We start from the raw sequence: 25,668 nt of genomic DNA on the forward strand, positions 1-25,668 counted from the left end.
CCAATGATACTGAAGGAAGAAGTCTAAGATTCATTGAAGGAATTGATGAAGGACAAGGCACCAGGAATTGTTGGAACAAAAATTGAAATCTTTCAAGAAAGTGAGGCAGCACTGGAGGCACTAACTAATCTATGCCAAGAAATTTGGAAGGCAATTATCTGACAAGCAGATTGAAAGAGATCTGTATTTGTGCCCATTCCAAAGAGTGGTGACCCAACGAAATGAGGACCTCATCAGCCAATCTCTTTGATATCCCATGCAAATAAGTGTTACTAAAGGTAATACAAAAGCGGCTGCAAGCATACATTGATGGAGAAATTCCAGAGTTTTAAGCTGGATTCAGAAGAGGCTGTGGAAAGAGGGATATCATTGCTGATGTCTGATGGATCTTGGTTGAAAGCAAAGATTACCAGAAGGATGTTTACCTGTGCTTTATTGACTATGCAGTCTTTCGACTGTGTGGAGCATGAAAATCTATGGACAACATTGTGTATAGTATGAGTATTCCAAAACAATTAATTGTGCTTGTGAGGAATCTGTACATAGACCAAGAGGCAGTTGTTTGAACAGAACTTGGGAACACTGAATGGTTTAAAATGAAGAAAGGTGTGAGACAGGGTTGTATTCTTTCACCATATTTATTCAACAAGTATGATGAACAAATAATCTGAGAAGCTGAGTTATATGAAGAAAAATGTGGCATCATGATTGGAGGAAGACTCATTGACAACCTGCGATATTCAGATGATACAACTTTGCTTGCTGGAAGTGAAGAGGACTGAAAATACTTACTGATGAAGATCAAAGAACACAGCCTTTGGTATTGATTACAACTCAATGTACAGAAAACAAAACACCTCACCACTAGACCAATAAAGAACATTATCAACAGAGAAAAGATTGAAGTTGTCAATGACTTCATTCTTCTTGGATCAACTGTCAACATTCATGTAAGCAGTAGACAAGAAATCAAATGATGTATTGCATTAGGCAAATCTGCTGCATAAGACCTTTTTAAAGTGTTGAAGAGCAAAGATGGAGGACAAAAGTGTGCCTGACCCAAGCAATGATATTTTCAATAACCTCATATGCATGGAAAAGCTGGATAGTGAATAAGGAAAATTGTAGAAGTATTTATGCATTTGAGTTATGGTGTTGAAGGAGAATATTGAAAGTGCCATGGGCTGCCAAAAGAACAAACAGATATGTGTTTGGAGAAGTACAGCCAGAGTGCTCCTTGGAGGCAAAGACGGCCAGATTACGTCTCTCATACTTCATAAATACTGTCAGGAGGGACCAGGCACTGTAGAAGGGTATCATGTTTGGTAAAGTGGAGGGTCAGAGAAAAAGAGGAAGACCCCCAGAGAGATGGATTGGCAAAGTCGCAGCATCAATGGGCTCAAGCATGGCAACAGTTGTGAGGTTGGCCCAGGGCCAGGCAATGTTTTGTTCTGTTGTGCACAGAGTCGCTATGAGTCAGTCCCCACTTGATGGCACCTAACAACAACAACAATATCTAAATTTATCATTGCTATCCTGTGGGATAATGAGCTGGACTGCAAAGTCATTTGAACTAGAAGGTCAGGGGTTCAAGCTCACTATCCACTCCTCAGAATCCCTATACTGGGTTGCTATGAGTCAGAACCGAGTAGACAGCACTTAACAACAACAACATCAACCCAGTACAGTAAGGACACAAGGTTGTTCCTTGACATGAGGCATCCTTCCACTCCAATTGGAATTTTGAGTTAATGCATTCCTAGGCAAAGGTTTCATTAATCATATTATAGCAATTTGCACTTGTTCTCAGTATCAAACATTATCTTCCTTGGTTCAGGATCTGGTCAACTAGCCATCCAAACCAGGTCAAATGGGTATTAGGTTAATGTTTGGAAGTTCACATACACCTCTCTGCATTTCAGACCAGCTGCCCACTTCACTCTCAGCCCTAGCCCTCAGGGACAAGGTAAGTGCCCATTGGCTCAGGAGTTCATGCAACCTCCTAAATGTCAGAGCAGCCAACGCTTCCTTTTCTCTCTCTCATCTCAAGATCAATGGGTGCCAATGGAACAGGGCCAAATAGCCCATATCTTCATTGCTGCATTTCTCCCACTTCCACTAGGTGTTCACCAACGAGTGTACTATGATGCTCATGGGTTCCCTTTGAGTTTCAGTCATAGAAGGGGTTTTATACTGATGGAATGACTTTTCTTTCCTTGATGCCTCCAAAGCAAACAGCTTGTTTGATATTCAAACAGTCAAACAGTCTCTTTTTGGTTGTTTTTCTGCAGGTCTTTCTTTCAGTTAGAATCTTCTGGTCTCTCAGAAGTTCTGGGTTGGTCTGCATGTCTCTGAAATTTACTCTTGCTTGTAGAGAGGCTAAAGTGAACGAAAGAAATGAGGAAATAAAAGAGCTAAATATTAATTTTCAAAGGACAACTTGAAAAGACAAAGTCAAGTGTTACAATGAAACATTCAAAGACCTGGAGTTAGAAAACCCAAAAAGCATGATCAGCAGTTGTCAAGCTGAAATAACTTCATAAAGAACTTGGAAAATATACAAAGAAGCAGTTGTTCAAACAGAATAAGGGGATACTTTTTGGTTTTCAATAAGGAAATATGTGTGCCAAGCTTTATTTCTTTCACCATATTATTCAATCTGTGTGCTAGGAAAATAAATCAAAAAGCTGGATTACAAGAATAATGTGGCATCAGGATTGGAGGAAGATTCATTCACAATCTGCAATATGCAGATGATACAACTTTGCATTGTTAAAGTGAAGAGTCCTTACAGTACTTATTGATGAAGATAAAAGACCACAGACTTCAGAATGATTTATACCTCAATTTAAAGAAAACAAAAATCCTCACCAACCAATAAATAGCATCATAAAAAATGGAGAAAAGATTGAAGTTGTCAAAGACTTCATTTTGCTTGGATTCACAATCAACACTCGTGGATACAGTAGTCAAGAAATCAAATGATGTTTTACATTAGGCAAATCTGCTGCAAAGTCCTTTTTAAAGTGTTTAAGAGTGCTATAGGATAAGCATGGACCACAATGTTGGTTTGAAGTGCAAAGCTGGCAATTCAAACTCACCAGCCACTTCTTGTAAACCTTACACAGGCTCACTACAATTTGGAACAAAATCAACTACACTTAACAACAAGAGCAAAGATGTCAATTTGAGGACTAAGGTGTGCCTGACGCAAACCATAGTATTCAATAGTCTAATATACATGTGACCATAGAAACATTGATGCATTTGAGTTATGGTGCTGGAGACAAATATTAAAAGTAACATGGACTACCAGAAAAGCAAACAAATCTCTATTGGAAGAAGTACAGTTAGAATGGTCCTTACAAGTCAGAATGTCAAGACTTCATTTCTCATACTATGGACATGTTATCAGGAGAGACCAGTCCCTGGAAAAAAACAACATAAAGTGAAGGGTCAGCAAAAGAGAGGATGATCCTCATCAAGAAGGATTGACACAGAAGGCTTGATAGCAAAAATAGCCTAAAGTTAACAACAATTGTGAGGGTGGCACAGGACTGAAGAGTGTTTTATTCTTTTGTTCATGAGGTCACTATGAGCCAGAACTAACTGAAAGAAATCTAACAACAACAGGAGTACAGTATTCACTAAGATATTCCACCTGCAGCTCCCCTTATTGTCTTTCAGCTAATTATGATTTTGTATCTGTGGTTCGTGCTTTCACTGTATAAGTAGGCTGTTCTCTTTCTTGATTGTAGAGGCAACCATCTTCACTTTGTGAATTCAAATGTTTTCCTGTTCTAGGCCATCTCTAGACTTTCATTAAAATCTTTAAATTTGACTTTTACAAAGTGTGAGGCTTCACTCTAAATCATAGGGAATTTTAGATTTGTTTTATTATTTCATTTTCTCTCTCCATATAATTTACTTTAATTCAAACAAAGAAGCATATAAAATTTGCTAGTTGTTCCCCTCCTTTTTGTTTTAAAGAAGGGATCACACACTACTGTCTGTGTGCCAAATCTAGCCTGTCATATATTTTTGTCAGGCTGAAAATGAGTTTTATACTTTTAAATATTTGTAAAATAATCAAAAGAAGAATAACATTTTGTGATTACCTGTCCTGGTGTGGCACTTTGGGTTAATGCACCAGACTGCAAAGCCATTTGAACTGCAAGGTTGGTGGTTCAAGCTCACCAGCTTCTCCTTAGAAACCCTATACAGGGTTGCTATGAGTCGGAACCAACTCAACAGCACTTATCAATAACATCACAAAATAATAAAACACAAAATTCTCTTATTATACACCAATCAAAGTGGTCAATTTTCTGGTCCTGGAATACCATATTTGTTCACATTTTCTGCAGGAATATTTTGGTGCTAGATGCCACATGGCAGGCTCTTCCTTAACTTTCAAGTTTAAATGTTTTTTCTTCAGAGAATTCCTCCCTGATCATCCAACCTGAAGTTGTCACCTCTATCATTCACTTTTTAATCTCATAGTCCCGTTGTATTTTACTCAATAATTAAATTTATTCTTCTCATCTGTTAGTTTACTTTATAAATCTGTATAACTCTTCTGGGATGTAAATTCCATGAGAAGAGATTAGGTGATTATTGGTGTGCCCTTGATGTATTCACCATTGCCAGACACACAGTGGGAACACAATTACATTTGAATAAATGATTCACTGTCTAAACACACTGGTGATCACAATGAGCAAATTTCGCTGAGAAAGAGTAAGTCACTACTTTTCATGACTGTCAGGAAAGGCCTAGTAGACCTCACAGCAACAAATAGAAGACCAGAAGTCTGAAGGGCAGAGAGTATTTAGTAATGAAGGGGGAGCACAAGGTAGGGAAAAGACATAGGATAGTTTGGGTGCTGATGAGAGGGCAATACACAAGAAGGAGGAGGGGAATGGAAGAACAGGGCAGATGGGAGAACAATTAGGAAGATTTGCATGGGCTAAGTGGGACAGAAGTAAATAATGATGTAAGTACAACCTTGAAATAACAGGGTTATGGGATACAGGGATTGAGGCATGGTTGGAACAAGTGGGGAAACGATGTTAAGATGCTTGGCTGTCCTTTGAATCCTGGTTTCCCTTGCATACCGTTATAAAATAGACACTTGAGGGAAGATAAAATAAAGCCAGAAATATAACCATAGAAAGCCTGTAAATCCATCTTCAGATTATAACTCATTGGAATAATTAAAATGAGGCTACAAGGTGCCCAGTGAAGGAAGCATCCTATGGAGCCTCTGCATTACTTAAGACCATAGGTGGAATAACGACAGTCCAACTGATTACTACAAGAACAAGCAAATTTCTTACCCAGGAGACATCAAGGCAAGTGGTCGGGTCCCCTCAGGGCAAACCCCTTCCAAGACTAAGACTCAATGGGAATACATGAGCAGACATGCACTCTGACCAGTGACCACATTGGACACCATTAAGGGGAAGTGAGGGAAAAACAGCTATGAAGCTGCAAGCTAAGACCTACCACATTCAATAGACTACTGTGAACATGGGTGAAGACCTGCTTGGACAGCAGTATGACAAGACCTGGGGACTCCTGGGTCCAGAGTCAGTGACAGCCACAGAGAACTACAGTGGAAAGTGAAGTGTCCAGCTGATAAGAAGAGAGGGCATATTATACACAAGAACAGCCACATTTGCAGATAATACCCATTTGACCTCAATGGGTCATTATTCAATAGTTGGATGATCGGAACACAACTAGAAGAAGAAAGAAGAGGGAAAAAAGAGTAATCTGACACAATTTGATGAACTTGACATTCACCTATGGATGCAATAGCTCAAAAGAGGGAACAAATCTTTACAGTGAGGATCATTCCTACCCCCTGAATACACAGGGTAGAAAGGGATGGGCAACTTGAAACATTGGCAACCCAAAATGGGGGGCTTCAAAGGCAAGAATTAATAGACTTACAAGCTCTCAAGGAAGCCTAGATCCAGAGGGCGTGGAGGAAGGTAGAAATTTCCACTAAGTAGTATCCAATCTGTCTGCGTGGGGCTGATAAAAGGAGATGGGGATAGCACTCATGTGGCACAATAGTGAATAATTGCTGTCAGGACTGACTGTGAGAGTTGGAAATATAAAGGTAGATGTTTTGTAGCAAAAGGAGGGGAGTGGTCAACTTTGCAGTCCAGGAGCAGAGGTCCCTGGGACCATCACGGGAGAAAAGCAGAGTGCGGGACCCTCCCCAGAGAAATAGTGATGCCAGAGATGAGGCAGTGAAGATGACATGGAAAGATGGAGTGGCTGGGGACTCTAGACCCAGAGAGGGAGAGGGGCTGTGTACTGACGAGCTGGGGGCAGGCTTGCGGGGTGTACCCGTTGGTTGTTTGATTGTAACCATGACAATGAAATGATATACAATAGGGTGAATGTAAAACTAATGTTCTCCCAGATAAACTATCACACAATTCTCAATAAAACATTAAATAATAATAATAATACACTAAAAAACAACAACAACAACAACAAAAAACACCAAACCCCTGTATTGTAAACCACTCTGTTCAGTGCAAATTCACCTGTGCATTTTTGAAAGATTATCTCTGATATGTCTGTAACAGATGGGTGAAAGAAAAATGAAACCAGGGAGAAGCATTAGAAAGGCTATTGTAAAAGTTCAAGGGAGGGATTATAATGATTTGAATAAAGGCAATATGAGAAGAGAGATAAGAAGCAAAAATTTAGCAGCTAGAATCATTAAATCTTTATAAACTTTAATGTGGGTAATGTGACCAAATAAAAGTGTGAGGGTAACTTCTAAGTCTCTGGTTTGAGTGCCAGCTATAAACTATTTTGTCCCCATACATTTACTATGAGGTCCAGATAGCTTTGCCACCTTTTGTCATGTTACGGCTGGAACTAAACACAATTGCTGGTATTAGGGAAAGCCATGCAATGATGTCTGTGGAAGAGGATCAGAAACTTCAAGTTGTATTTGCTAGTTATCCATTCTGACATGTTGGAATCCAATAGTGGCAGATAAATATTTGCACTTTGACAGAAAGGTGTGACACACTGTTTCAAAATGATGAAAGGGTGGGGAAAATTTCCTAGGAGGTTACTGAAAGGATCTGTAGTTGATGAAGGAGAGACTAAAATTGAAACCAGATGAAAGATAGGAATAAAAATTTTAGCTATTCCTTGGGGTATTTGGCTGCAATTAGACAGCTTGCCTTGTCTAAATGCACACTTACTCATAGTCTATCACTTTTCATGTTTGTCAAATGTCTTCAAACACATTATGCAAGGAAGTATCCAGTAAATGACCCAACAAACATCAGCAGATGATAAACTAAATTTAAAAGATGTGTACATCAGACACAGGCTAGAGTATGTTGGCAAGTAATTCTGAAAAAAAAACAAACACATTATCTCTCCCTCCTGGGTGTACCTTGGTTGTTGTTGTTAATTGCTGTTGAGTTGGTTCTGACCCATAGACCTTGTATAGGTTTTCCTAGGAGCAACTGGTCAGCCTGAACTGCCAAACTTGTGATTCAAACCTACTTTGCAGTCCAGCGCATTAACCCACAGTGCCACACCAGGATTCCGTGCCTTGGTAGCAGGAGATTGTTAAAAGTCATGATGTCAAAAAAGAGCAAACAGGCTATTGCAGACACTAGTTCCAATGTTGACATTGTTACTCATTAGTTGCATTATCTTGTGAAGCATGTATAACTTCATTAAACCTCTGCTGTGTCTTTTATAAAATCAAATTAAAAAATAATCTTAATAAATCACTGGAAAGTGCAATGTGACAAATAAGTAGCAAGCAAATAAAAATATCTTCCACTTTTTCTGGTACTGTAGCCCTTCCATGATAGGCTCTGGCAACCAGGTAAGCACTGAGCTACTAACAGAAGTCTACCAAGTTTACCAAATCTACCAAGAAGTCCCCTTAGGAAATGCCTAGCTATTGATAATCCTATGAATCATGGAGAATCATGATTCACCATGAGACAAAATCAACTCAATATCAAGTGGTTGGTGTTCTATTGTTAAGTGCCATTGAGTCAATTCTGATTCACATAGCAGCTCTGCATAGGATTTTCCAGGAGCAGGTTGTGGTTTTGAACAGCCGACCTTGTGGTTACCAGTCCAGTGCTTATCCGACAGTGCCACACCAGGACCCTAAACATGAGTTATCTTTACTCCATTTCTTCTAAACTTTGTACCTGTGTGTATACATATATGTCTGCATATGTATCAGAGTTGATGCTATATTTGAACTCTGAGAGAGAGAGGAATGTGTATGATAAGGAAATAGTATTTTGCTTCTCAGAAATATAAATTGTTTCTGTTTTATCTTTCAAACTTTGTGCTTCCTGGTTTATGCATGGTAATTAGAGTTCTGAACAGTTATCTAACCATAAACAAGGAACAATGTCTTAGTAGCTTTAAGAAAATGTTGCTAAGATTTAAATCTAGCAAGTCTCACCATCTTTTTAACTTTTTAAGATATATGGAATTAGCTTGAAAAGGAGAAGGGCCTTTTCACACTGGCTCTTTTCAAGGAGTTTATTTTGATACCCAACTCGCTGATTGGATGTCTGCTCTAAATAATCAACCTTCCAAGACCAAACTTTTTGAAGGATAGGACACTGATAAAGCTTCATTTCTCACATTCCACCCTGAATTTAAAGGTGACTTTTTCTGGGCAGCTAATGTCACTGTTACTAAACTGTTACCAGAAAAGTGTGGGCATGATGTCATTGCCTGCACTCAAAGGAGAGCAGAGCAGGAATAGTCAATTGTTCTTGGCATTTAGACAAGCACTTATATCTTTGTCCTGGGCAGAAATATTTTTCTAGTTACACTTCATTCAATAGTTATTCCTCTCAGGAGCGCTGAGATTTTCTAAGTCCCAAGATGATTTAGAAGATGTCAAAGATTTAGCCCACCCTATTGTCCTCATAAATCAAAATATTTGATTTTTAGTAATACAAAAATGTAGTTAATGGAAAGTTATCTTCACCATCATTCCTAATAACACCACCATACCCAATAGCATTTTCATTCATAAATGCAATAAGCACCTGCTAGATGGCTGGCACTGTACTAGGAATTCAGAGACTAGAGGAAATATCAAATATGTCCAGACCTCACAGAAGCTACTTTTTGACAATCATTCACATTTAACTAATATATCCTGTATTTCACTAGGATTTAATTCCTATGTATTATGGCCAGTCTTTGCCAAATTCCCAAGGACTTGAAGACTGGACCAGTGAAGAATCAATGACTTTGAGAGCCCAGAGACAATGGACCAAGTTTTCCAGTGTATATCTCTAGTCTACAGGTCTGGGTGCTACAGCATTCTTGGCTCAATTCTAATAGGGGCAGTATCTTCTTATGCCTACATTGATTTTTGGGCCATAGGTTTTGGACCACATTCCATTCTGATTCCTTAGTTTTCTTCAAAATCTTATGAGTACCTAATATCCATTTGGAATCCCTGAGTGGCACAAAAAGTTAAGGATTTGGATGCTAACATAAAATTTGGAGTATTGAAATCACCCAGAGTAACCCAGGAGGAAAGGCCTGTCTGTATTTTTTAAATAAATAATTACATTAAATTTATCTTGATTGTTATTAATATCCCTTGACTGACAACATTAGACTAATGTGTGTATGTGTGTTGATAAAATGACAAAATTATGAAAATATTATAATGAAGAATATCAACTAGAATATTAACTTACGAAAGCAGAACTTTATGAGTTATTTTCTCTGTTGTACACCTGGTGTTCAATAAATAATTGTAGAATGAATTAATGAATCTGTTGTTACAATATCTGGATCCATAAAGTTTATATTAACTTTGTAAGCATTTGTTAGTTTGGGAGATCAAGGAAAATTTTCACATAAATTATATGCTTTTATATTTTAAATAACAATGTATTTTGCTTTTAAATCTCACAGAAATATGCAAATACTTGACATTACTATGGCCAACCTGTAGAATTACACTAATAGTTCATAAGCACAATGCCTAAGGAAAATGCTAATGTACCCTACCACTTGCACCCCCTATCTGCTAAAGATGTTCTTCCTTCCTCTTTGTGCAAATAAAAACCTAAAGGCCAAATCTTACAGAAGTACCCTACATTTATGAGATTGAATGCTATCTTACTTACCAGCAAGAAAGGCATCTATCAATTTGCTTCCTAGTCATTTGTTATTAGTTAATGAGGGCTTTATGCCATTTCTCGATTCTTGATAGTAATCAATAGATAGAACAAACTGAACTATCTTTGCTTTCAATAAAAATCCAGAGTTTCCATTTGAAAAAGTTATCCTATTATATCCATCAAATCAACCAACAGTGGCACAATTAGAGATGTCTCCTTGCTCTTGCAATCAAACCCACTGTGTGGTACATAATGACTAACATCTATCTCTCCTTCAGATAGCCAATTAGATTGGCATTGGGAGTGTGCTTTCATTTATTCATTTGCACCTAAATTTGAATACATTTGAGGGAAGAATCTTTAGTAGTGGAGAAATTCATTCTGTATAAATAACTTCCTAAACTCATTTATTCTGAAAGGGTAATTTAAAACACACACACACACACATGCACACACATACTCTATCACTCTGCCTTATTTATTTTGCCCTGTAATTATATTTTTAGATGATTGCTTGTGTATTTTCTCACTTTAAAATGGAAATGAAAGGTCTGTTGACTTGAGTTGATTTAATTTATCCTGGAAAATAACTCCCACTCCATTTCTATGATAAGAGTTTGATACTATTTTTTGCTATTATTTATGTCTGTGCTGTATGATATGCACTGGACTGCTAACCACAAGGTCCATTCAGGTTGCTATGAGTTGGAACCAACTTGATGGCAGTCCAGAATCCTGGTGTGGTGCTGTAAGATAAGCACTAGACTGCTAACCATGAGGTTGGTGGTTCAATCCCACCAGCTGCTCCTTGGAAACCCTGTACAGGGTTGCTGTGTGTTGGAACTAATACAGAGCACTTAACAATAACTGTCCAGTGCTTATCCTATTGTGTCACACCAGGTCTCCAACAACATGTTGTTGTTGTTGTTGTTGTTGTTGTTGCTGCTGCTGCTTTGTGCCATCCAGTCGGTTCCAACTCATAGTGGTCCTCTCTACATAGGGTTTCCAAGGTGGCGGGTGGGTTTTAACTGCCAACTTTGTGGCTAGCATGGTTATCAGTCCAGGGCTCAAAGACAACATAGAATTATAGAATTCTGGAACACTCAGCTTTTCTCAAGGTGAAACACCCCCTCTGGAAGGTTGTGGTGGATCAGTAGTAGAATTCTCAACTTCCATTCAGGAGACCCAAGTTTGATTCTGGCTAATGAACTTCAAACACAGATTGTTAGTGGAAGCTTACTTGCTGCTGAACAGGTTTCAGCTGAGCTCCCAGAGTAAGCCAGGCTAGGAAGTGAGATTTGGCTACCTATTTCCAAATGTCAATCAAGGAAAACATATGGATCATAATGGTTTGATCTTATTGTGCTTGGGGTAGCAATTAGTCAGGGGCAAACTTCATAGCAGCTGACAACAACTGCACGTAGGTAATGAAATCACCCAGAAAGCTTTGCCCTGGCCAGGTCATGCATTGTCTTTCAGTGTGTTTTAACTAAATGCTACAAAAAGTTACAAACTTAAAGCTTCTCTGCATCAGAAAGGACTTGAGATATGATTGAATTCTATAGTGTTTTTAACAGATGGAGAAACTGGGACTCAAAAAGTTAAGCAAATTGCCCAAAGTCAATTAGTAAGCCATAGAAAAATGAGCTGGCTCCTGGTTTCTTTACGTGGTGCAGGCCTGCCCAGGTTTACGGAATTTCTGTGCTATTAGTGACTTTTTCTGTGAAAATGAGTGCCCTATGTGAATGTAGGTGCCATGAACTCTGAGAGATATTAGAGGTTATTTCAAGAAAAATTGTATGTCTCACCAAAATGAGCTGTGACTATGTAATACATGAGAGGTTAAAGTTTAAAGCATTGAGTTTGTGAAAGGCTTCAGTCTACAATGGGTACCCTAATTCCATTGGAATCTTGACATTAACTCCAGACACAATTTGAGTTCTTTACATTATTTCCCTAATGCTTTGTTGTTGTTAAGTACAGTTCCAACTCACAGGGACCCCGTATAAGGTGTCCAAGGGCTGACTGGTGAATTTGAACCACCGACTTTTAGGAAAAATGACAGGTTAGAGTGTATTCATCAGTAGAACTCCATAAACCCACACCTGGAATGCCCAGAGGGCACAACTTTCACTATAGTAGTGAAAAACTAATTTGTGAAGGGAGTACCAGCATCTTTGAAGACTGTGATTTCTGTATTATGTAAGCTAGATTTGACAGTGGGAACTGAGCTCATTGAATTACCATACCCAAACTCAATGGGGCTGATAGTACTACATGGTTTAGGGCCAAGTGTCCACACTTAATTGACAAAGACAAGGTGGGCATGATTACCTAATGGACAGCTGAATCAAAGAAGTAATCAGAACAGTCTGACTCATGTGGACTTATGTTGTTGTTGTTAAATGCCGTCGAGTCGGTTCCAACCCATAGCGACCCTGTCCAGGGTTTCTGAGGCTGTAAATCTTTATGGAAGCAGAAAGCCTTATGGCATTGCCTAGTTAGGCAGGGTGTCCCTAGGAATGAAATAGATGGGAAATCTTCTAAATATTTACTTGGTTTATACTAGAGGAAGAAAACTAGGTCAAGTGAACTGCAGTCTAATGAAAACCACCAGAATAGAGACCCACAGCCTTCTCATTTGACTGAAACTTGAGCCAGATTACAGATCCACAACTCCTGAATGAAGGAGGGTCTGGGTCCCCTTGAGGAAGAACCCCACTACATTGCCAGCTGTTAGTCTTTCTTCTAGCCTTCACCAAAGGCATCTATGGCTTTTTACAAGAGTGACTATCCATTGAAGGAAAGGAAGTAATCAGATTTTTATGGTATTACTGGATACTAAGGAACTCTGCAGGTTAATGTGCTGGACAGCAAAGTTGGTTTGAACCTCAAGGTTGATGGTTCAAGCTCACCAGAAGCTCCCTGGAAATCCTATACAGGGTTGCTATGGCTTGAAATTGACTCAACAGCACTTAAAAATAACAAAGAAGCTCTGGTAGCATAGTGGTTATAAGTCTGGCTGCTAACCTCAAGGTCAGCAGTTCAAAACTACAAGTCATTCAGCAAGAGAAAGATGAGGCATTCTGTTCATATACGTTACAGCCTCGGAAACCCTCTACCAGTTCGCTGAGTTGGAACCGACTCCACGGCACATAACCACTACCACCATGTTCATTGGCTCTGATGTGACGCTAATTACAGGAAACCCAAAATACCACTCTTGCTCACCAGTCAGAGTGAGATGTATGGAGGTCAAGTTATTAATGGAGTCTTCGCTAAGGTCCATCTTACTATGAGTCCAGTGAATCCCTGGACTCATTCTATAGTGTTTTCCCCAGTTTCACCATTCAGTTATTGGCAGAACTCCTGTATCCTGGATGGCTGAAATGTGTGATAATGACTATTATAGTTGTAAAAGTCAAGTGGAAACTATTGTAACTATCTTTATCTAGCAAAATAGTATACCAAAAGAAATACTGTATTCCTGGAAATATTGCAGAGATTTGTGCTACAATCAAAGACTTGAAAGATACAGGGATGATGATTCCCACCACATCCCTATATATCTCACATATCTGGATATGCCTACCACTCGTCTATCAGGTTGTTGTACTGTGGGACATTGTGTGTTGCTGTGATTCTGGCAGCTATTCCATGGGTATTTTAAATATCAGCAGGTTCATCCATGGTGGACAGGTTTCAGCTGAGCTTCCAGATGCAGATAGACTAGGAAGAAGGAGAGACGGATTACTTCTGAATATTTAGGCAATGCAAACGTTCTGAACACTGTCAGCACCTGAATATTGAATATTGAAACACGGTGAAGAGCACCCGAACATTGTCAGATATAGTGCTGGAAGATGAGCTCCTCAAGTTAGAAGGCTCTCAAAATACAACTGGGAAATTCTGCCTCCTTAAAGAGCTGACCATGATAACACAATTGGAGTAAAGCCTTTGGGACTTTCATTTTCTGATGGGGAACCACTCAAAAAGAAGAGAAACAGCAGAAAAATACATTAATAATCAGAACATACAATGTACAAATCAAAAATTTGGGAAAATTAGAAAATTTTAAAAATGAAATGGGACAAATAAACCTGGATAACCTAGGCATTCGTGAACTGAAATGGACTGGATTAGCCATTTTGAATATGATAATCACATGGTTTACTAGGCTGGGAATGACAAATTGAAGAGGAATGGCATCACATTAATCATGAAAAAGGACATACCAAGTCCAATGGACACAAACATCTGTCTTCACAATTCTGAGAATATAATAACTAGATGGTGCCCAGCTACAACTACCAATGCCCTGATCAGGATTATAATAAAATATGCTAGACAGAGTGGGAAAGAAATGTAGAACAAAATTTTAAATGATACAAAATACCAGATTTAATGGTTTGCAGGAGCAGAAAGGCTCATCTTTCTGCCACAGAGTGACTGGTGGGCTCAACTTCTGACCTTATGGTTCAAAGTCCAGTGCTTATCTACATAGCCACTGTGCTCTACTCAGACAAACAACAGATATATTATCAAGTGAACAATAACAATCAACCACATGAAATCAAAAGGGCAGTATCTGTTCAAAAACAATCAGAGAAAGCAGGCAGGTAAGGACAGAAAAGGACAATGCAAGCAAGAAACCCAGAGAAGAAGCAAGAAGAGTACTTTTACACTGAAGGGATTGTGACTAATATAACCAAACAATCTATGTATAAATTGTTGAAAAGAAAACAAATTTGTTCTGTAAACTTTGACCCAAACAACAACAAAAAATTTTAATTAAAAAGAAAAGATCTAACATATATACATATATCAGGCTCTGTCTTGAAGTACAATGCTGTCTGTGAATGGATAATATCCATCCACCTATAAGGAAAGCCAGTTAATATCACTATTATTCAAATTTATGTACAAACCACCAAAGCCAGTGATGATGATATTGAAGAATCCTACCAACTTTTGCAGTCTGAAATTGATCAAACATGCAATCAAGATGTGTTGCTAATTACTAGTCACTGGAATACAAAGAAGACATTAAATACTTATGATGAAGGTCAAAGACAACAGCCTTCAGTATGGGTTGCACTTGAATGTACAGAAAATAAAAATCCTCATTACTGGACCAATAAATATCATCCATATAAACGGAGAAAAGATTGAAGTGGTCAAAGACTTCATTTTGCCTAGATCAATCATCAACACCCATGGAAGCAGCAGTCAAGATATCAAACAATGTATTACATTAGGCAAATCTGCTGCACTAGATCTCCTTAAAATGTTGAAGAGCAAAGATGTCAGTTTGAGGAATAAGGTGCTCCTGACACAAACTCCATATACATTTGAAAGGTGGACAGTGAATAAGGAAGACTGTAGAAGAATTGATGCATTTCAGTTATGATGTTGGAGGAGAATATTAAAAGTACCATGGGTTGCCAAAAGAACAAATATATCTGTGTTGCAGAAAAACAGCCTGAACACTATACTTAGAATCAAGGATGGCCAAACTTTGTCTCTCATGCTTCAGGAATATCATCAGGAAGTACCAGTTCCTGGACAAGGAAATCATGTTTGATAAAGCAGAGGTTCCAAGAAAGAGAAGACCCCCCATCAAGATGTAATGGCCCAGTGGCAGCAGCAATAGGCTGAGGCATAGCAACTATTGTGAGGTTGGCATAGGACTGTGCAGTGTTTCATTCTGTTGTGCATAAAGTTGCTATGAGTTGGTACTGATTCAATGGCACCTAACAACCTGTATGTGCAAAAAGTAGGTGGATCTTGGAGCATGATAGTGGATTAATATAATCTTAAATGGATGATGACTGTAATTGCATCTGCTTTTCTAGATTTTGTTTTATTGCTTGTGCAAATTAAAACATCTTCTCGTAAATGGTATGCAGCTACTGATCTGGCCAATACCTTTTTACAATTCTAATTTCTAAGGATCACATAAAGCAGTTAGGTTTTAGCTGCCAAGACCAATACTTTCATAGTGTTATCTCAGAGATACTTCAACTCTCCAGCACTATATCTTAATTATGTAATAATTTATTCCACAGGAACTTTGATTGCCTTTTCCTGTCCCAAGAGATCATACTTGTCCATTACATTTAAGATTATGCTGATTGGAGCTTTTGAGAGAAAAGTTATTGACTCTAGACTTATTTGTAAAACATCTATGTGATGTTGTTGTTTATCTGAATGCATTTGTTATCGTTGCTAAGTGCCATCGAGTTGGTATCGACTTATAGCGACCTTATACACAACAGAACAAAATACTGCAGTTCCATGTGCCAATCTCACAATCGTTGCTACCCTTGAGCCCTTTGCTGCTGCCACTGGGCCATTCCATCTCCTTGGGTATTTCCCTATTTTTCACTGATCCTCCAGTTTACAGAGCATGATGTTCTTCTCCAATGCCTGGTGGACCTCTTTGGATTTTGCAGGTAACATACCACCCTTTAATTTGTGCTGCTCTGTTCTACTGATGAAATGACTTAAAAAGGTGCTAATTTTTTGTGAGGCCCACAATAAGACAAGACTCTAAACATAATCATGTGGCTGTGCAAGTTGCTCTACTGCCTGGACCATATGATTCAGCAGATCCAATGGTAGCTGAAGTGTCAGAGATGCAGTTTGGCCCTTATTGGTAATCACAGCAAAGACCCTTAGGATTTTGAAGCAAAGCCCTGTCTTCTTTTGCAAATTGAGCTCTGGTAGCGTAGTGGCTACGAATCGGGCTGCGAACCTTAAGGTCAGCGGTTCGAAACTACCAGCTGCTCCGCGGGAGAAAGATGAGGCTTTCTACTACTGTAAAGAGTTACACCCTCGGAAACCCTGTACAGGGTCGCTATGGGTCGGAACCGACTCGATGGCACTTAACAACAACAACACTCTCCTTTTGAGAAACAACTTTTGGCTTGTTATTGGGTCTTAGTAGAGACTGAATATCCAACCATGGGCCACCAAGTCATCTTACAACCAGAGCTACCAATTAGGAACTGGGTATTGTCTAACCCATGGGATCATTAAATTGGACGTGTATAGCAACATTCCCTCATTAAATGAAAGTGTTGTATATGATACCAGGATCAAGCAGGACCTGAAGGCACAAGTGACTTACATGAGGAAGTGGGCCAAATGCCCATGGGCACTTGTCACATTAGCTTCCCTCTTCCAGAATATACCTATGGCCTAATGGGGAGTTATTTATGATTAGTTGACTGGTGAACAGAAAACTCATTCCTGGTTTCTGCACAACATGCATGAACAACTCAAAAGTGGACATCAGCAGGACTATAGCTCCTTTCTGAGACTATCTTGAAGGAAGTGGTAAATGGAAATCCTCTCAATGGGCAGAACTTTGAGAAGTACACCTACTTGTTCATTTTGCTTGGAAGGAGAAATAGCATACTGACTACATACTGATTCATGGATGGTGGTCAATGATTTGGCTGGATGGTCAGGGACATGGAAGGAACATGATTGGAAAATTGGTCACAAGAGGGATAGGGAAAAAGTGTGTGGATAGAACTATCTTAATGGGCCAAAACATGAAGATATTTGTATCTCATGTGCATGCGCACATAATGGTTACCTCAACAGAGGAGGATTTTAACAACCAAATAGACAGGATGATAGGTTCTGTAGAAACTAATCATGCTCTTTCTCCAGCCACTTGCCCAATGGACTCTTGAACAAAGTGGCCATGGTGGCAGGGATGGAGGTTATGCATGGGCTTAGCAGCATGGACTTTCATTCACCAAGGCTTACTTGACTACAGCCACTGTAGAGTGTCTAATCTGCCAGCAGCAGAAACACTGAGTACCAGATATACCAGATACAGGAAGATCTGTCAGCGGCCTGGTGACAGATTGATTACATCACACCCCTTCCATAAGGGAAACAGCAGGGTTTTGTTCTTAAGAGAATATACACTTAATCTGCATATGGATTTTCCTTCCTTTCATGTGATGCTTCTGCCAAAACCATCCATTAGTAAATGCCTTAACCTCTGTTATGGTCTCCCACAAAGATTTGTCTCAGATCATGGGACCTACTTCACAGCAAATTAAGTACTGTAATGGGCCCATGTTCATGCAATTCACTGGTCTTACCATGTTACTCATCATCCTGAAACAGCTAGCTCGATCAAAACATGGGCTGGCCTTCTAAAGACAACATTATGGCACAAAATAGGTGGTAATACTTAGCAGGGCTGGGGCAATGTTCTCCAAGATGCCGTAAAAGCTGAAAATCAGCATCCAATATATGATGCTGTTTTTCCAATTGCCAAGAGCCATGGATGCAAGAATGAAATGGTGGGATGGGAGTGACACAACTCACTATTACCCCAATTGACAAATAGCAAAATTTTTGCTTCTAGTCTCTATGATCCTATATTCTTCAGGTCTGAATGTTAAACTTTCAAAGGCTGTAATATTCTCATTTGGAGACACAGCACTGATTCTGTTGAACTGGACATTAAGAATGCTCCATCTCATTTTGTATTCTTTATGATTCTGGACATACAGGCAAAGAAGAGAGTCACTGTACTTGGTGAATCACAGCAAAGACCCTTAGGATTTTGGAGCAAAGCCCTGTCTTCCTTTGCAAATTACTACTCTTCTTTTGAGAACAACTTTTGCCTTGTTATTGGGTATTAGTAGAGACTGAATATCAAACCATGAGCCACCAAGTATTGGGTGGTGTGATAAAGCCTGATTGCCAGGGGGAAATTTGATTGACTTTACAAAATGGAGGTAATGAAAATATATGGAATCCAGGAGATTCCTTAGGATGTCGTTTACCATGACTTTAGTTACCATGTCCTGTAACTAAAGTCAATGGGAAAATTGTTGTTGTTAAGAGCCATTAAGTCTGTCCTAACTCACAACAAAGCTATATGGTTTTCCAAGACTTTTAAGTCTTTGTGGGAGCATAAATCCTCTTCTTTCTCCCATGGAGTGGCTGGTAGCCATGAACCATGGACTTTGTGATTTGGAGTGTGCTGCTTGTCTTATGGAACCACCACACTTCCAGCAGTAAACTACAGCAACTAATAATAGCCCAGACAAATCAGGAATGAAGGTTTATGTCACACCACAACCATCTGAAGTGCTTACTGAGGGCAAAGGTAATATGGAATGGATAGTAGAAGCAGGTAGTTTTAAAAACCAGTTACAGACATGCAACAATTGCATAAACAAGGGCTGTAATTGTGATAAATATATATATATATATATATACAAGGATGAATCAGAAAATACCTGCAACTTGGTTGTTGTTGTTAGGTGCCATCGAGTGGGGACTGACTCATAGCAATCCTGTGCACAACAGAACAAAACATTGCCAGGTCCTAGACCAACCTCACAATTGTTATCATGCTTGAGCCCATTGATGCTGCCACTTGGCCAATTCATCTCATTGGGGGTCTTCTTCTTTTTCGCTGACCCTCCACCTTACCAAACAAGATACCCTTCTCCAGTGCCTGGTCCCTCCTAACAACATATCTGAAGTATGAGAGACAAAATTTGGCCATCCTAGACTCCAAGGAGCTCTCTGGCTCTACTTCTCCTAACACATATCTGTTTGTTCTTTTGGCAGCCCATGGCACTTTCAATATCCTCCTTCAACACCATAACTCAAATGCATCAATACTTCTACAATTTTCCTTATTCACTATCCAGCTTTTCCATGCATATGAAGTTATTGAAAATATCATTGCTTGGATCAGACAAAACTTAGTCCTCCCTCTTTGCTCTTCAACACTTTAAAAAGGTCTTGTGCAGCAGATTTGCCTAATATAATACATTGTTTTACTGCCTCTTGGCCCCTACATCCAATCAGCCCTACTGTAATTGTTACTGTTAAGTGCCTTCAAATCAGTTCTGACTCACAGTGACCCTGTATAGAGTTTCTGAAGAGCAGCTGGTGTGTTTGAACCTTGAACCATCAACATTTTGATTAGCAGTCCAGTGCTTATCCTACAGCATCACACCAGGAAACCATATGGCACTGTAGAATAAGCACTGGGATATTAACTGCAGATCCATTGTTGGAAACTACCAGGTACTCCTCAGAAACCCTGTACAGGTTAGCTATGAGTCAGAACCATCCCGATGACACTTGATGACAATGAAATTTATATATATACTGCGTAGCAAAATCATGCTTCCTTCGAGACTTGAGGCCACTATTCCTTGGCCTCTTTTTACTGAAATCACTGTAATTAGTAAGGCTACCAAGATGAAAGACATGTAGCTCTGTCTTCTACAGCCTCAAGTTTTAAAGTAAATAACATATATGTAAAGAGATCATTGTTGCTCTGTGCCATGGATTTGATTTTGAATCCTGGAGACCCTGTACAGGGTTTTCAAGGCTACAAATCTTTGTGGGAGCAAATTTACTTCTTTTTTCAAAAGAGATCATTGCAACAGTGTTAAGAACACTTTCACAGTGGGAACCCCAGATTTATTAAATTAGACATGAGTATCAATCTCAATGTCAGATATGAAGCTTTTCTCTGGCAGGTTGTGCCCAAATGAATCTTAGAAAGCATAAATAATTACCTGAAAGAAGTCTGAAAGGTTAAAAGTTGCCTGATAGACCTCTATGTTTTTTCATAATATTCAGCACAAATATTCAATAAAAATATGGTGATTAAATAAAGGAGGCTCATCAAATATTAGTTTATACTTCATTATTATATTTCTGTAATGGACTGTATGCCCTCAGCATCTCTTTCTTTATCCACCATACCTCTGCTATATTTATATCCGACTAATCATACCAAGGTATCATTTTTTTTTTTAAATAGAGCCCCAGGGTGTATATAATAAGCTTCAAACTCTACAGTCAAACATCTCAGACTTCCATATTGAGACCCCAATCTACTTCTTCAAACATTACTTTTCTGCACAAACCATCTGTAATAGCCAATTTAGTTTACACCTTTCCCCTGAGATGCCTGGTACACTTTTTCAGAGTATACAAAAATCTTTTTAGAACTTTATAAAGCAAAGCAATCAAATAGTAATAAGAAGGAGTAGTGGGTTTCAGGGAAATTTTTCAGGAATGCAAGGGCCACAACACAATGAGAGTGAAAGAAAGCAGAGAAGTATCAGAGAGTGGGGAGTAATTTAAAATGCCAAAGGGATTTTCTTGATTTATTCAATTTATGCTGAATCCTGGGATTTCAAAATTGATCAAGAAAATGTTTTTGCAAACTTTTAAGCATTTTCATTTCTTAAGGTTTTTCAAAATGCTACATAAAATGATTTTTCCTTTTTATATTAGCAGCTCTGCTACCTGAATCTGACAAAGCAAACGTGGCCTGAGAACACAAATATAATAGTAGGACAATATGCCAACTATCTTCAACCATGGAAAGAAGCACTGGAATTCAAGGGATTGAAGCCAAGGGCTTCAAAGGTTATCCTCTTTGATGATTCATTCTGAGTGTTGCTTTCTTGCTTTTTTCTTAACAACCTCTCTACTGTGGTTCTCAGCACCAATACACCTGTGGGTGCAGACATTGGAAAAAAGCTGCTGGTGTCAGCATATGCAGACCCTGGGTTGATCAGTGGCCCTACGACATGGATGAAAATCCAATTCCAAGGCCCTCCTCAGGATAACGAGCCATGGACCCTGAGGGCCAAGGAAGTGACCTCCTGATGTCCCGGGTTCATTGGTTTTTGTGAACTCACTGGTTGGCTACCTCTGTGTAATTTTCTTTGGTACTAATATTGTTCATTCTATGCTTCTAACTCCAGTAATTGTAGCTTCTGATAAAATGGTTTCTTTTACAATGCCTCCACTGTGTTGGCAGTGCGTGGAGTCCTGGAAACAAATCTTTTTGAAGAACAAGCAATAGCCACCTGGGATGAATGTCAGAACTGCTCATTATTTGATTATTCAGTTATGTTTGTTATCCATGAACAATAATGGGTTTGAAACCCCTTTTTAGAGCAAAGGCAGTAAAAGTTTCCTCAGATAATTCTGAAAGGCCAGGAACAGGTATATTGGGAATATGAGAAAAGGTTTTTAGAGAAAGACTACCCAAGGTTTGTAAATAAAGTGGAATGGTAAATTCTGGGAATGTTGGATTAGAGGATAATAGTGGCAGCCCCATTAAACCGCCTCTGAATATAATCAGTTTAACCCAGATGCTCTTCTTCCTCCTGGAAGTATATAGAAATGTGATAATTAAGAACAATGTAGCATTTTAGATATAGATAAATGAAGCCCAGTGCCAGAGATCTTGCTCACAAACAAAAGTTTGCAAAGTGTACAGAGACAGCTTGGCTCCTTTCAGGAACCTTGCTTTATGTTAAGTATCCTTGAGAAACCAAACGTTGCTGCTCTAGATCATTTAAGCCTAAAAGTTAATATATAACAACTTGATTGAACCCTTTTTCTGTAAAAATAAAAATGTTAGATTGTTAAGAAAACCATGAAAATATCTTAAAAGTTGTTCCTGTGAATCATTATGTCCTGTTTTGAATGATTAATCACATTTCAGTTCTGTATCCTATCTTATCTAAAGAATCACATCCTCCCTTTGTGAATTACATCCTTCCTTTGTAACAAATCCCTCCCTAAAAAAGAGAATAAAAGACTGAGGTAGAGTGAGTTCTGTGTGCAATGCTAGGCAAAATGTTTGCAGATCTGCCTACCTGCCAGCTTGCATAATATCTGTGTGTCTGTCTTTTTTGTATATATTTCATCTCTCTCTTTCTCTGTCCCTTTTGTGGCCAGATCTCCCTTCTTCGTGACACCTACACTTCCTTGTCGAGGCTGGACCCTGACATAGGACCTCAACAAAAAGCCTTCATTTTTTTCTGTGAGCTGCATCAACTTATTTGCAAACATGAATGGATTTTCATTTGTTATTGATTTATTCCTTTAAATTATTTTGTAATTTAATTTCAGTATGATATGTACTCTGTTTCTTAATTTGCTAGCTAGTTGTATGGTGCAATCCTATTAAAATTGTTTGGTAGACGTCATTCGTATATTTTGTAGATCCTTGAGTTAAATAAAGGCTTAGTACACACATGCACACAATAGATTTTTATATAGAGGATTTTGCAAGTAGTATGCTGAATTGAGAGCAACCCACAACAACAATATGGAGATGTAATATAGGAGACAGTAAGTGCCAAACAGCAGCTACCCTGGGCCTACCATTATGCTCAATATTTACTAGTTTAGGATTTTTGGTTGTTCAATGATTAGGCACTAACCTACTAACCAAAAGTTCAGTGGATTGAAACCATCAGTCACTCCGTGGGAGAAATATATGACAGTCTGCTTCCATAAATATTTATAACTTTGGAAGTTCTATGGTGCTGCTCTATTCTGGACCATATGAGCCCAAATTCATTCGATAACAGCTTTTTTTTTTTTTTTAATGTTTTATTGTGGGATCCTGGTGTAGTGTTATGGGTTAATGCACCAGACTGTAATGCCATTTGAACTGCAAGGTCGGCAATTCAAGCTCACCAGCTGCTCCTCAGAAATGCTATACAGGGTCGCTATGGGTCAGAACCAACTCGATGGCACTTAACAACAACAAACATTGTGAATCGTGTGATGGTTTACATGGGAGAATATTAGCTTTACATTCATCCTATTGTATATCGTTTCGTCATAACCATTGCATGGTTACAATCCCCTCCATGCATCGTCAACCAACCAAAGGGCATACCCTGCAAGTCTTCCCCCCCCCCCCCTCATCCCACCCCATCATCAGCACACAGTCCCTCTCCCTCTCTGGGTTTAGAGTCCCCAGCTACTTCATCTCTCCATGTGATCATCTCTTTTTCCATCTCTGGCGTCACTGCTTCGCTGGGTAGGGTCTCGCACGCACTCTGCTCTTCTTCCTTAATGGTTTCAGAGACCTCTGTTCCTGGACTGCGTAGTCAATCACTCCCCTCCTTTTGCTACAAAATGTCCACCTTTACATTTCCAACCCTTGCAGTCAGTCCTGATAACAGTTATTCACCATTGTACCACAAGGGATCTATCCCCATCTCTAGTCATTAGTCCCACCCAAACAGATTGGATACTGCTCAGTGGAGATTCTACTTTCATCTGCACCCTCCAGAACTAGGTTCCCTCTTGAAAGCTTGTAAGCCAGTCACTTCTTGCCTTTGTAGCCCCCGCCCCCATTTTGGGTAGCCAATGTCCAAGTTACCCATCTCTGTAATAACAGGTTCTTTTATGTGTAGTTATTTATTACTGCATTTAGTTCATTGTACTGTATGTTTTGCCACATAAACAGTTTGTGCATAATGACTATTCTGAATGTTGGCAATTCAAAACCATTCAGAAGCACTGCAGAAGAAAGTTCTGGAGAGAAAAAAAGTGCTTTAATTAAGAAAATCTCACAAACAATAAAGGCAGTCAGATGGACTAATATAAGAACAAACAAGTTGCTCACCCAGGAGACATCAAGACAAGTGGTTGCATCCCCTCAGGGCAAACCCTAAGGGTTTGTATCTTCCAATACTAAGTATCTTCCAATACTAAGACTTAAGGGGACTACACGAGCAGACATGCACTTGGACGGGTGACCACATTGGTCACCAATAAGGGGAAGTAAGGGAAAAACAGCAATGAAGCTCTGAGCTAAGTCCTGCCATGTATAACAGACTCTTGTGAACCCGGGTGGAGACCTGGCTGGTCAGAGTATGGAATGACCCGGGGACTTCTGGGCCCAGAGACAGTGACATAGCCACAGAAGACCAGACTGGAGAGTGAAGCACCCAGATAATAAGAAGTGAGGGGATATGCACAAAAACACCCACATTTGCAAACACCCACATTTGCAAACACCCACTTGACCTGGCTTCAATGACTGGATGATCAGAGCTCAACTAGAAGAAGAAAGAAGAGGAAAAAAAGAGTCATCTGATACAATTTGATGAACTTGGCATACACCTATGGATGCAGTAGCTCAAAAGAGGGAACAAATTTTTGCAGTGAGGATCATTCTGACCCCCTGGTACACAGGGTAGACAGGGATGGGCAATTTGGACATTGGTAAAATAGTGTGGTACAATAGTGAATAATTGCTATCAGAACTGACAGTGAGGGTTGGAAATGTAAAGGTGGACATTTTGTAACAAAAGCAGGGGAGTGGTTGACTGCATTTCAGTAGTGGAGGTCCCTGGGACCATCAAGGGAGTACGGGACCCAACCCAGAGAAACAGTGATGCCAGAAATAGAGGCAGAGATGAGATTATGTGGAGAGATGGAGCAGCTGGGGACTCTAGACCCAGAGAGGGAGATGATCTGTGTGCTGACGACCAAGGTGCAGGATTACGGGGTGTACCCTTTGATTGTTTGATGATACATTGTAATCATGGCAATAAAATGATATACGATAGCATGAATGTAAAGCTAATGTTCTCCCATGTAAACTATCACATAATTCACAATAAAACATTAAAAAAAATCTTACAGAGCAGCTTTATTA

The 25,668-nt window shown here is 39.2% G+C and overlaps 2 pseudogenes; both read left to right on the top strand.

Annotated features, from left to right (window-relative positions):
- The first annotated feature begins 1,870 nt into the window (after positions 1-1,870).
- Positions 1,871-18,008, top strand: LOC102833084 (annotated as a pseudogene).
- Positions 18,009-19,268: 1,260 nt separating this feature from the next.
- LOC102833472 overlaps positions 19,269-25,668 on the top strand; it is a 47,429-nt pseudogene continuing 41,029 nt past the window's right edge.

The sequence above is a fragment of the Chrysochloris asiatica genome, unplaced genomic scaffold (assembly GCF_000296735.1).
Source record: "Chrysochloris asiatica unplaced genomic scaffold, ChrAsi1.0 scaffold00208, whole genome shotgun sequence".
NCBI lineage: Eukaryota > Metazoa > Chordata > Mammalia > Afrosoricida > Chrysochloridae > Chrysochloris > Chrysochloris asiatica.